Source organism: Thermobia domestica, chromosome 8 (genome assembly GCF_964235325.1).
Source record: "Thermobia domestica chromosome 8, izTheDome1.hap1.1, whole genome shotgun sequence".
NCBI lineage: Eukaryota > Metazoa > Arthropoda > Insecta > Zygentoma > Lepismatidae > Thermobia > Thermobia domestica.
In genome coordinates this window covers 171,547,069-171,560,713 of record NC_137461.1, presented here as the reverse complement: position 1 = coordinate 171,560,713, position 13,645 = coordinate 171,547,069, and the positions used below count along the sequence as shown (strand labels likewise).

At 36.8% G+C, this 13,645-nt stretch overlaps 1 protein-coding gene across 1 annotated transcript in view; it reads right to left on the bottom strand.

The window, feature by feature from the left end:
- The window catches only part of Kap-alpha3 (karyopherin alpha3), a 311,578-nt gene that overhangs the window by 196,445 nt on the left and 101,488 nt on the right, over positions 1 to 13,645 (bottom strand). The gene's annotated exons all lie outside the window — the stretch shown is intronic.

The following is a 13,645-nucleotide window of genomic DNA, read 5'->3' as shown; positions in this document are numbered from 1 at the left end:
AATTGACCTAGTATAAGAACCGGAAAAATTATTGCCTCAATTTGACTTTGATCTTTTTTTAAATTTATGGTTGTAGTGTTACTTATTTGACGATCAGGTACCTCCAATGCACCCAGCCATACTGGAAGCTTAAACTGCCATACTTTTGAGTTGATAACCTTTAATTTTCTTTTTTTCCAAGAGAAGTTTTAAGCTCCACCGGCTAGGAGAGCGTTACAAGATTCAACCAAGCATCTCCTTCCTTTCTTCTCTCGTTAATAACTTTTGAGATCGGGTTTAATGAGGTTAAGAGGAGAATAGTGTTTGTATAAAATTTCAATCGGACAAATAAGGTTGGTTATTATTTATTTGCTTTTCAAAAAATTGAAAAAATTAGACACATATGTTCTGACGAGCAAGTAAACTTTATCCGGATTATTGAAGTTGATGAAAAGCCCTAGCGGAAAACTTTCTATAGTATCCCATTCTATTCTTTTTGCAGTTTGAATAGTAGTTGTAGTTAATGAATAGTATATATTTAAAAGTATTATTTACTGTGTTTTGCCTTTTTGTTGAAATTTTTCCTAGCAATATGACTGACAACAATTATGAGAGCATTGATATGCCAGAAATTGATTCTGATGTTGAATTACATACTGTCGATCAGACCGAAGTTATTAGTAGCGACTTCGGTGAAATATCAATGAGTTTGACTCCTCCAAATAGAGAATCCTTGCTGTATGTTCATTCTCAAGGTGATAGAGAAAGTAATGTAAATACTTCAAGTGACCGTAGGGTAGATGGAGATCGAGAGCAGCATTATTTTCTATAACTTATATTGACTCTTTTCTTCGAGTATTTTTAGAATATTGTCTATGGCTATGAGTACACGAGCCTAATCGTGTGTTTTGTCGTCGCTTATTAAACAAAACTGTCAGTTGTTTCATAATAATATACCACTGCTGTAAAGATGGTACTTTGCTCGCTTTTCCAGTGATAACTCTTGAACTTCACTTTTCAGAATAACAGTCCAGTTTTCAGCGAAGTCCACATGAAGTATAATAGAATTTGTATCTTGAAATTTTATACGATGCTTTTCGGTAGCAATTAATTCTCTTTGGATGATCTTGATGTAGTCATGAATTACAATTCTTACACTTAAACCAGCAACACGATACGAAAACAGAAAGTAGCACAGTTTCTTTAGCGAAATAATTTTTCTCACATGGCATACGTAACACTTTCATTATCAACAGGACCAATAATTAAACACTCCACACTATTTCCTCCCACTCCAGGAGATTCACCACATTCTGACGACAGGTGTCATTTTCTACGGATCATACTACTAAAGAACATAGTCAGTCATGACAGCGTCAATATTGGATGGATGGATACATACTTACATACACTTACACACTCACTCACAGGTTGCGGACTGACCCACTTTGGTCGAATACTATAAAATTTCGAGTGACCCATTCTTATGCTGGGATTGTTTAAAAAGTCCGCAAATTTCTGATGGAACGCGCAAGAAAAAACTTTTCTTTTTTTTGACTTTTTGTCTATTTTCCATCACTGTAATGACATCGCACTTGTTGGGACTTTGTGTGGAGCATTCCAAATCATTACTGAGGTAATAGTTCAGGCTTTTTATAGATCATCAGAATTTATTGGATGGCCGTTTCAAGTAAACTTAAAATTTGTGTGTTTCGAAATCGTACAATCAACCTCAGATTACTTTGGTTTTAGAAAACGGAGAAGAAAGGGGGAGGCTCATTTTTTTCAGAGAGCATTTTTGATCAAAATAATAAAAAGCAGTCAGGAAACATTTTATTCTTCATTTAATCAATGTGAATCACGAACATCACCAAACTGTTGCACTTTTATTCTTTTCAGTGTTGCCAACTGTGACATCAAAGTTAACAAAACTTCGCTAAATTCAAAAGGTTGTAGTTAATTCATGAAGCATTGGTCGAGAATGCTACTTGGTGTGTTTATTACTCATGTAAAGTTGAACTATCTGACAAAATTTCAGGATTTTAAAAGAAGATGTTTTCGAGAAAATGGCGACATTTCAAAATTTGATAATTTCTTGATTATTTTCCGACGAAACGATTGCACACACAAGCGATACAATTTTTTTTTTCGTAAAGCGGGTAACTAGGTCTTACCAACCGTGAAACCAGAATTTTAAAATTGGAACCGGAAGTGCTCGAGAAAAATTCGCAAACTTCGACTTTTCAGATAAACTGACGTTCATTTGTTAATTTATGTACAAAAAGATACGCATGCGCAAACCAAACTATAAGAAAATATAGTTTGTTCATGTCTCTATGTACACTCATGTCCAAAATGACTGTCGCATATCTATAACTGTCTTCTTGTACGAATACAATTTGATAATGATTTTGCAGGGTACTTTTAATATTGATGCTATGTGTATAATCGGAAAATGTATATTTGTGGTAAATTTCAAAGGAAAAGAATTATAAATACGAAAATGAGAAAGAGAAAAAGAAAATGTTGCTATATGCACAAGAAAGCGTTATTTCCGTTTTATTGTTCTTATTTACTCCTGTTTTGACATGAAATTTGCCACATACATTTCTTTGCCGATTATACACAAACTAACATTATAAGAAATACCAGACGGATTCGTTATCAAATTATATTCCTAGAACAACATATTTATAGACATGCAACAATAATTTTGGACATGAGTGTACATACCACAAGAATTATAACTATCTGTCTCCATAGCTGAATGGTAGGGCTCCGAATTCGACCATTTTCCATGTCTTCTATAAATTGTACTCCCCGTCTTTGATGGCCCATTAATTGGCGGGAAAATTTTTTCGACAAAACAAAAAAATATGGGTCTCTTAAAAACATGTCTAGTTCCTATAAAAAAGTTTCAACAATATCTGATATGCTGAAGGTACATGCTCTGCCTGAATTAAAATGGAAGGCACCAAAAGAGCTTTTTGAGTCTGAATAGGAAATTATTTCATATTAATATATCATGTGCAGTCCGCATTAGCTTCTATGATGACTCTTTATCTCTGTGGTAGAGAGTGAACAAGTTGGCAACACATCGATGTTCCTGGGAACTTTTTCCCCACACATCAAGAACTAGCTCCCATAAATTTTCGGCCGTCCTTGATGGATTATCAGGCCAATTGTCTTGTAATGTCCTCGTACCTTCTGCCTATATATTCTCCATCGGATTCAGGTCAGATGCTTTAGGAACCTAATCAGCTACTTCAACATTGGATTACTGTTGTAACCAGGCTTGAACCAAATGGGAATCGTGAACTGAGCAATGATCTAGTTGAACGTCTAAGACAGAAAATGCAGGTGATTTAAAGGCGCCTGTGAAACATGCATAAACAGGCATATTTTTACACGCGCCTGTACATGCGCCTGAAAATGGTACGCTTTTAAACGCATGAGACAGGTATCGATTTTTTTCACAATCATTGCATGTTCATTTCATGGAAACAGGTAGTTTTCATGTTGATAGGGTTGCAACCTTGCAACGTGAAAAATGCGTGCAACCAGGTAGAGAGTGGAAAGACATGTACGTAACCGGCATATTCCATGTAGTTGGCATATGCATTAGCTCATGAGGATCTGACGACAGCTACTTTTCATTTGATAAAAATGTAATTGACATGTTAAATACAGTACATGTGAAATACAGGTGTTAGCGAATTAGTGGGCGTGTTAGCGGAATATACATGTAAAATACATCACATTAAGTACTATGTATGTGTCAGGACCTTGCATAGCGAATGTCGAATTGGAGACTTGTGCCTAAATATTGCATGTCTTCTATGCCTATAACGTGAATGTTTAGCTCCAATCCGACTTGTTCACCACACGTATCTGTTCAATCCATTTATTGGCAATCATGATCATTGAATCTTCCCGTTCACCTGTACACTGCACGTACGGGAGTTACTACGCATGTACACGAAAATGATAAATGTAAAATAACATATTCTACATCATGCGTTTTCCATGCTATACGCTAATATATTGTATTTACATGTAATGCGAATGTCACACAACTATATTACATGTTGATAAACAGACACCTTCCTTGTACTTTTCATTCTTACTCTATTGCGAATGCTATCAACAATTCATTCACGGTACTTAACATGCACATATTCCCTCCATTTACTTGCATGTGAGTGACTACGTGTACATTGCATGTTCTCATTTTAACGTACAGGCTCTGTACAACGCGTGTTTCCGTGCAAAATTTCCAACAGAACAGAACTTTTTCGACATGCATATAACCTGAAGACAATGTGCCTGTAATATTTTCTTTACATGTGTTTTCGCCGAAACAGGCGCCTGTATAATGCCTGTCAAGGGATACGGACAAAACCTCACCGCCCAAAACCTCGCGGGACAAAATCTCGCCGGTCCAAAACCTCGCGGGACAAAATCACGCCGGTCCAAAACCTCGCCACCCAAAACATCGCGTGGCCAAACTCTCGCCTGCAGCTTAATAAAAATTCAATGTAGTATAACAATATCTGCTGCTTTTCTTATAAGTAAAAAGAAAAAGGAAGGAAGAGCTCGGTGTGGTGAGAGTAGGGGCTCCGAATTCTACTTCGCCCCGGGCGCCGAAATCTCTTGCTACGGCTCTGTATATATATATATCACTCCCACTCCCTTTTGTTGTGCCGACAGTGTGAAATTATAAAAGACATCCTAGGCTCGAACCTCATCTATGTTGAAAATTTGATTGAGATCGGTAGGATGGCTCAAGAGGTATAATGTAACAAACATAGTCATTTAATTTTTATATATATAGATTTCCAAAGCATGCATTAGAATTTTTCTTGTCATTATTTTAATGTATTTATGTGTTATTACTAAATATATACATATAGTAATATATAGAACATTCTACACTGAAGAAATCATCGTGAAGAGGTTTTATCCTGACGACATTTCTTCCCAGGCGACACTACGTCTCGCCTAATTTATACCAGGCGAGATTCTGTCGCGAGATCATTACAACGAGGTTTTGGTCAGGCGAGATTTTGGGTATGGCGATATTTTGGGGCGCGAGGATTTGGAAGACGAGGTTTTGGCCCGACGAGATTTTGGGTGGCGAGGTTTTGGCCCCGCGAGATTTTGGCCCGCGACGTTTTGGGCGGCGAGGTTTTGGCCAGGCGGGGTTTTGGCTTCGCGAGATTTTGTTCCGCGAGGTTGACGCCGCAAGGTTTTGTACCCAAACCGCCTGTCAAAATCTGACAGGCTTTTACAGGAAGTTCCATGTACAAAACCTTGCATGTTTCCTTAAAAAACATTCGTAATAGGCCGTCTTAAAATGTATTTCGTAACTTATATATAACGTGGGTTCCAGTCACCACGGCATGGCGCGTCCTCAGGTTGCGGATCGAGGAGAAGGCCTCTAGATATAGAGGTTAGCTGCGAATATACTGAATAAGCAGTCGCGGACAGCCGACTAGGAGTGGTCCTCCAGCTTGGGGGTTTTGGGTAGGGCTAACAACCTCATCCTGTACAAAAAAAAAAAAAAAAAAAAAAAAAAAAAAACACTTGTTCAGAAATAATCACAAAAGCCTCGGACAAGGACTGATAACTTGGCACGACCTCAGCAAAAGAAAATGAACATGAGATTTGGAACATGGAATATTAGGAGTCTTTATAGGGCAGGCGCGTTAAAATCCGTAGCGGGTGAGTTTGAGAAATACAGGATGGACGTAGTAGGAGTTCGGGAAGTTAGGTGGGAAGGAAATGGATCTGTGAATTCTGGAAATTTTACGTTCTTTTACGGAGAAGGAAATAAAAATCACCAGTTAGGAAAGGGTTTTTCGTTCGCAAACGAATATTACCAGCAATTAAACGGGTTGAATTTGTTACTGATAGACCTTCTTTTATTACTCTTAAGGGACGGTGGTGTGATATTATTGTTTTAAATGTACATGCCCCAACTGAAGATAAGGATGACGATATAAAAGACAGTTTCTACGGCGAAGTGGAACGGATATTTGCCCAACTCCCGCGATACCATATGAAAATTCTATTAGGGGATCTCAACGCGAAAGTAGAACGAGAGAATATTTCCAAACCGATTATAGGGAACGAAAGTCTGCATAAGGAAAGTAATGGCAACGGTGTTAGACTCGTGAACTTTGCAACATCCAAAAACCTAATCGTGAAGAGTACAAAATTCCCACATCGCGACGTTCATAAATACACTTGGACATCACCAGATGGGAAAACACATAATCAAATTGATCACGTGTTAGTAGATAGAAGAAGGCAATCTAGCATAATTGATGTCCGGTCGTTTAGAGGGGCTGATTGTGACACTGATCACTACCTGGTAGCAGCGATAATACGAGAGAGATTATCGTTGAATAAAAGTAATATTCATTGTCCGAAAACAGAGAGATTCAATTTAAAGAAATTAGAAGAGAGCCAGGTAAAAGAGGAATACCAGATTGAAGTTTCGAATAGATTCTAGGCTTTAGAAGATTCGGAGTGCACTAGTGTTGAGGATACCTGGATTGAAATTAGAGATAGCATTAAAAGTTCAGCAAAAGAAAAATTGGGGCACGCGGAAATACGTAGGAACAAACCATGGTTCGACCAGGAATGCATAAAACTAGCAGAGAAGAGAAAACGGGCAAAATTACGGTGGCTACAAAATTCGAATGAAATAACCTACACAAAATTTCGCAGATATCAGGTGGGAAACTTCCAAAACATTTAGAACAAAGAAACGCGATTTTCTGAAAGCTAATATTAAGAAACTTGAAGGTAATAGTAAAAATAAAAACATCCGGGATATGTATAAGGGGATCAGCGAATTTAAGAAAGGCTATCAACCTCGTGCTTACATATTAAAGAAATCTGACGGGACAGTTCTCACTGATACGGATAGCATCTTAAATAGATGGAAAGATTTCTTTGACGATTTACTTAACACGAAACCAAAAACTAGTGTGCGTGGAGAAAAGGAGATACACACCGCAGAACCGTATATTCCAGAACTCAACCGAATAGAAGTAGAAACCGTTATAAAGAAATTAAAGAAATACAAATCTCCGGGTGTAGATGAAATTCCGGCTGAGTTCATTTTAGCTGGAGGAGAAATATTGTAAAACAAGATAAACTTATTCTCCTTATCTGGAACAAGGAAGAATTGCCACAAGAGTGGAAAGAATCATTGTTCCAATTCACAAGAAAGGCGACAAAACTGACTGTAATAATTATCGAGGCATTTCTCTTCTGTCAACAGAATCAATCCTTTCAAATATTCTATTAGCAAGATTGACCCCATACGCAGATAGATTAATTAAGATATGTTTAAATGAATCCCAAAGTAAAGTCCGGGTAGGAAAATTTTTGTCCACGAGCTTTCACGTCGAAAATGGCCTGAAACAAGGAGATGCGTTGTCGCCATTATTATTTAACTTTGTTCTGGAATACGCTATAAGGAAAATCAAAGATAGCAACCAGTGCCTAGAGTTGAACGGTATTCACCAGGTTATGGCATATGCTGATGATGTAAATTTAATAGGGGATGATAGGAGAACAATAGAGATAAATGCAGAGATCTTATTAAACGCTTGCAGGGACATGGGTTTAGAAGTAAATGCAGAGAAAACTAAATACATGGAAGTGCGTCGGGACCGTAATACAGCAAATTATAGATGCGTTAAAGTATTAAATAATACTTTTGATAAAGTGGGTAGTTTCAAATATCTAGGATCAATATTAACAGAGGAAAATCATATTCACGAAGAAATTAAATGTCGACTAAAAGCAGGGAATTCGTGTTATTATTCGGTTCAAGATCTCTTGTCGTCGCGAATTCTGTCGAGGAATTTGAAGCTTAAAATATATAAAACGATAATCATGCCTGTTTGTTCTGTATGGCTGTGAAACATGGTCACTTACTCTGAGGGAAGAACATAGACAAAGTATTTGAGAACAAGATCCTGAGATGAATATTCGGGCCCAAGAGGAACGGGAATGGGGAATGGCGGAAACTTCCTAACGAGGAACTATATAATTTATATGGTTTACCCAACATTGTTAGGGTCGTCAAGTCTAGGAGGCTTAGGTGGGCAGGTCATGTAGCTAGAATGAAAGAAAGTAGAAACGCTTTCAAAGTCTTGACTGGAAGAAAAATCGGAAAACGACCATTAAGAAGACCTAGGCGCAGACGGGAGGACAATATTAAGATGGATCTCGCAGAGATTGGAATACAAAGTAGAAACTGGATGCAGTTAGCAAAGGATAGAAGTCAGTGGAGAGCTTTTGTGAACGCGGCATTGAACCTCCGGGTTTCATAAACCATAGCGTTAGTTAGTTAGTTATATATATATATATATATATATATATATATATATATATATATATATATATACAAATCCATGCCTAAAATAACTTGTAAACGAAATTTTGCAAAGTTTAATACAATTTATCATCATATTCAATTTGGTCTCCCTGGAAAAGCTTTAGATTCCCCTGAAATAAATTCCTGCGTACGTCCCTGTATATGATGAATCACATGTTTCTACGAAAGAGTAAAATCTTTTCAAATATTCTTGGTTTTATTCCGCTAATTTCGATCGATTTTTCATAAATTTCTCCTATAGTTTGGCTATAATAAAGCTAACTGGGCAAAGACATTCTTTCGGGAAACTCGCATTGGCAGTAAAACAGGAAACAAATTGCGTGAAACAGATGGCTAATCATACTCTACTTGCAGTTATGATATTGCTTCTACATCCGTCGGTTTAATAGTTCTAGATTAAAAATATAAATCATATATTCAATTTGCGACTTGACTTAACCGTATTTTGATGTATGGTAGATATTGTTGATCTATACGTACAGGACAAAAATTATATTATGCGTTCAGCAACATTATCTTTTAGTTTCCACCCCTGTCTGTGACAGAAATCCAGGAAAAATGAACTAGAAATAAAGAAAATTCGCAAGGACCTACATTCATCTTTCGGAATTAGTTTTCTTATGGGCTATCTAGGTTTCTATGGCCGGAACTGTACTAAATTTTGTTGTTATCCTAGAGCAGCGAAGTTCACCTTTTCTCACATACTATATATACAGTTCCTAAAAACTTGTTCTTCAGTGTCTTCTATACCAGGCTTACGGCAATAATGGTCAAACTATTTGTGATACCCTACATGATATGTAGGCCTATATGTCAAAAACTTATTTCTGTGTCGTTTATCCTCGAAGTTCATTGTTGTTGTTATTATTAATATTATTACTGTTATTATTATTATTATTATTATTCGGTCTTTGGACTTCTTTTGAGAATGAGAGAGAGAGATAGAGTGCGTGTGACTGTGTTTATTTGTTTTTGTTTGTTTTCTGGCCAGGAAATATTTCTTCCATGTTTATTGATCTTAAGTATCTTTTTTTTTTAATAATTACTTTTACCTATACTGTTACTCTGGCATTTTCCCCCAAAATCGTTATTGAAAATAAATTAGTTAAAAAAAAATCTCATCCTGCTCTACCCTATTCGAAATGTAACAAATTCAATTCTTTCAATTTGTTCTGTGGATAAAATTTTTGTAACACATGAATTTTGTACCCAGTTAAACATATTCTTTTTTTTTAATTAACATGTTGTTAATAGCTGTTTTAAGAATACTCAACTCCCTAGAACGCTTCTCCACGGACTTCTTCGGGCTACGCAAGGAACTTGTTCTCGGAGCTTCAATCGTTCCATAGCCGTCCTGGACTTGTCTCCTTCAGCAGGCTATTTCTTTGAGTTGTCTGTTTCAACAAACGTTTTCTTGCGGGGGATGGGGTTTTAGTTTAACACGACGGTATTCACATCTAACATGTGTAACCGACCCAAACTTAGTAAGTCATAATATATATTGAACTTTCCTCTGCACCGCAGCATGATGATTACCGAGCTTGTGCAGCTTGCGTGTCGTTCAAACAAACGCGCATACGCTAGCCCTCGAGTGTCTGCACGTAAGCTTTCGTATAAATATACGTGGAGTGTTTATCTTTCATTTAACGCATGTCTCATGTCTGCAACTATAATAGTTTGAAACATGTTGCGTAAACATAACCATCTGAAACCCCACTATTATTTTACAGACACAGTGTACCTCCCTTTCTTCAAAAAATATGCGATAGCAATACCGTATTGATTTCTAAGACTCGTTTACGTTTTAGCTCCTAAGCGAACTAACTTGGAAGCATGAGGCTCATTTCCCAGCCCAGGTTCCCCGCAGATAATCCCATTAATCTTGTATATGTTAAAGTACTACGTGAGTTAATACGAAAAACTACATTAGTTTAAGTAAAGGTCAAACAGAGATGCGAAAACTGAATTTGGAATTATCATCATCGTCTATGGAAAAAATACAAAAAGGCATAACTCTTTTACAAAACCAAAATGTTCTGATTATATACTTCAATAGTACTTAGTAAGACCTTTGAAATGAACCTACTCTCACTGTGGGGAAATGTACCATTGGCAACTTATAGTCAATCAAAGCTGGACCAAATTCATATTTTAAACATAAAAGACTTTAAGATGACACTTATCACACAAAGCAATTGTCGCATATTTAGTGCTTTCGGACCGAATGCCAAAGGTCTTAAACTTTTATGGACCTGAAGTTTCACGCAATATTCACATCGTAAGGGGTAAAAAATCCAATTAAATCGGTAATGCATGATTTGTATCTCAGGCGAAGTCAAGTCAATACAGAGGTGGATCACTACCCGGAAGTCAGTATAAGCATTAGTTCATTGCCTTAACCAATGCGTAAGGAAATGGCACATATTATAAATATTGCACTATAAAATAGAGTTATGTGTTAGCTATAACATAAGATACTATTTCCTTATTCTTACAGTGCTTATGCATTCTGTTATCTAAAAAAGTAACGCATAAGAAGAAAACTTGATGATTTTTAAGATGAGTACGCAAGATGGCGCTTGCTGTTAGATATTACTACTCCTGTGTTCAGTTTTATGAAATGTTTACTTATAAGCATAAATTATTTTACAAGTAGTTATCTCTTTACGGAATATGGATATTATATGACCGTTTTTTGTGTTATGTTTCACATTTTATCCAGATGTTATTCTAAGTTTAAGGAAATATCTTTAGCGGCTAAATCTCATGCTTGCGCAGGACGCCATAATGCTTCGTTGCCAAGCTTGTATGTGTGCTGTTGCAGCCACAGTAGTAGGGCAATTCCTTGTTAGCGTTTGAAGTCTAGAAGCGGAACCTGTGAATTGTGACAAAACTATTATAATTAATAAAAGTTTAAAATGGGGAAACGGGAGGAATCATATAAAAGAAAAAAGAATCCAACTCCAAGTACGAAAGTCGAAGAGCCAAAGGAAGCGGAGAGAAAGGGAGAATAATTTTAAGAATCAGCTAAGCGCTTTTCAATTTTTAACTGTTTGTTGCCATGTTAATATTAAACACACGCGTAATATAGTTTATTTTGACGATCATTTTGAACGTTAAATGCGTAATATGTGTTCTTCCTTTCTTTTTTCTTCTATTTATTCATTTATTTATTTATTTATTTATTGCTGAAACTTAATTTGTTTAGGTAAAATATTATATTTTCTTGAAAATAATTTATGTTTTTGAGCTTTCATATGCACACGAGTAGTTGCCTGAACCCGTTATTGTAAAATACTAATTCATTTTGCTTACTAGGGAAGATCGTAGGGTGTTACTCTGACTTCATATTGATCCTATGCTCAGTCGACTCCATTTTACATATGAAACAATTAGGCAACCGGAGAAATCCTCAATTGCAAGCGTGTTCGAATTATAAACGTTAAAAGTTCAAAATTGAACAGTTCTGAAAAAGTTTGAAGTAACCATTTTTTGAGATATACGCTTCATTTTTGGTACTGGGGTCTTTTCTTGAGTGCTCGACAGACTGATGAGCTCAAAATGTACGCATTTTGCAAGATAAGGGAACTTATTGGGGAGAGGTTGAAGCTTGAAGGGTAATGGCGTTTTACAACTTGCAAATTGCCAACTGTTTGGCACACCGGGTCAGTAGGCTAATAAAATTTATTTGCCATTCCTATTCTACTCTATTGTCATTTGAATGTCACTTTTCTGTGTGGCCACCTTAACATTGAACAATGACATATGTCTTCGAAACGCTTTGCCGCGGAACTAACGTGAATGGCCCAACCCAGCCGGCCTTTGTGTATTAAGGAAAAAATGAAATATTTCAATCCAACGAGTATGCCCTTTAGGCAAAGGAAGACGATGATTAAGGCAAGTGAATGATGATGGAAGAATAGATGGAATGAGATGAATGGAGTAAACGGGAGTACCCCGAGAAATCCCATTGTGGAAGACTGTGTTTCAATATTTCACCACTAGCTATTTTTTTTTTTTTAATTTTCAACGGATTTTAATGACGATTGTTTGAAAATAGTGACCAAACTTCAGGCAATATTTTACGGTATTCCGCGAAAAATGAGACCAAAAAACAAACAATCGGCTAGCGATGATGTGTGCAAAACCGTTTTTCTCGAGAATAAAAACCACCTGTTCACAACTTTGAGCGCACATTCCCCTTAACCATTTTTTTTTTTTTTTTTTTTTTTTTAATTTTTATTTTTCGGTCTAGTTTGTCGTTGAATGTCTTAGAATATTCCTTGGAGTTGGACCAATATTTTCCCATAATCGGCATTCCAATTCACTGAAAACTAAGCACATGGCTAGCGATGATGTATTAGAACACCGTGTTCTGTGATGCATAAGCATAGGCCGACAGGGTCGGAGTACCGCTCAGGTTTGTTCCGCGGCAGGTCTCTCTGGCGCTGTGGTGCAGGTCTCTTTGGATTGCCATTTACGTATGATTAACCACAAATGAAATGCCGGTGGCATAAATTAATATTTGTATTCACTGTCAATGCCAGCCTGTAGTGGATAATTTATTTGATTTAACTTCATTTTAACAATAATCTGATTTTCGTTTTCCATATATGGTACGGTGTTGTTGTGCGCCCCAGTGCTTTTTTTTTTTTTTTTTCTGAACAGCTGATTCGGATTAAACAACATATTGGTGACAGAGCGTTTTGAGAAAATATTGGTCTCACTCCTAGCTACAGAAGGGGGAAGAACACTACAATATAGATCATCGTACACGACGTTCATTGAATTTTGCACGCCTGGCAAAGCGTTTCCGAGACTAATGTTATTGTTCAATTTGAAGGTGGCCACACAGGAAAGTGATATTTGAATGACACTACAGTCGAATAAAGGTAGCAAATACATTTTATTAGCCTATTGGTCCAGTATACCAAATGGGAAGCAATTTGCAAGGTGTAAGACGCCAGAAGCCTTCACCCTCTTCCAAATAATTGCCCTTATCCTGCAAAATGTGTACTTTTGATCTTACCACTGTGTTGGGCGCCCAAGAAAATCCCCTGCTATTAAAACTGAAGCGTTTATCTCAAGAAATGGTACTTCAAACTTTCTGCAAAATCTGTTCAATTTTGAACTTTTAACGCTCATAATTCGAATACGTTTGTGATTGAGGATTTCTCTGGTTGCCTAATTGTTTCATATGTAAAAAGGCGTCGACTGAGCATAATACCGATACGAAGCCAGAGTAAC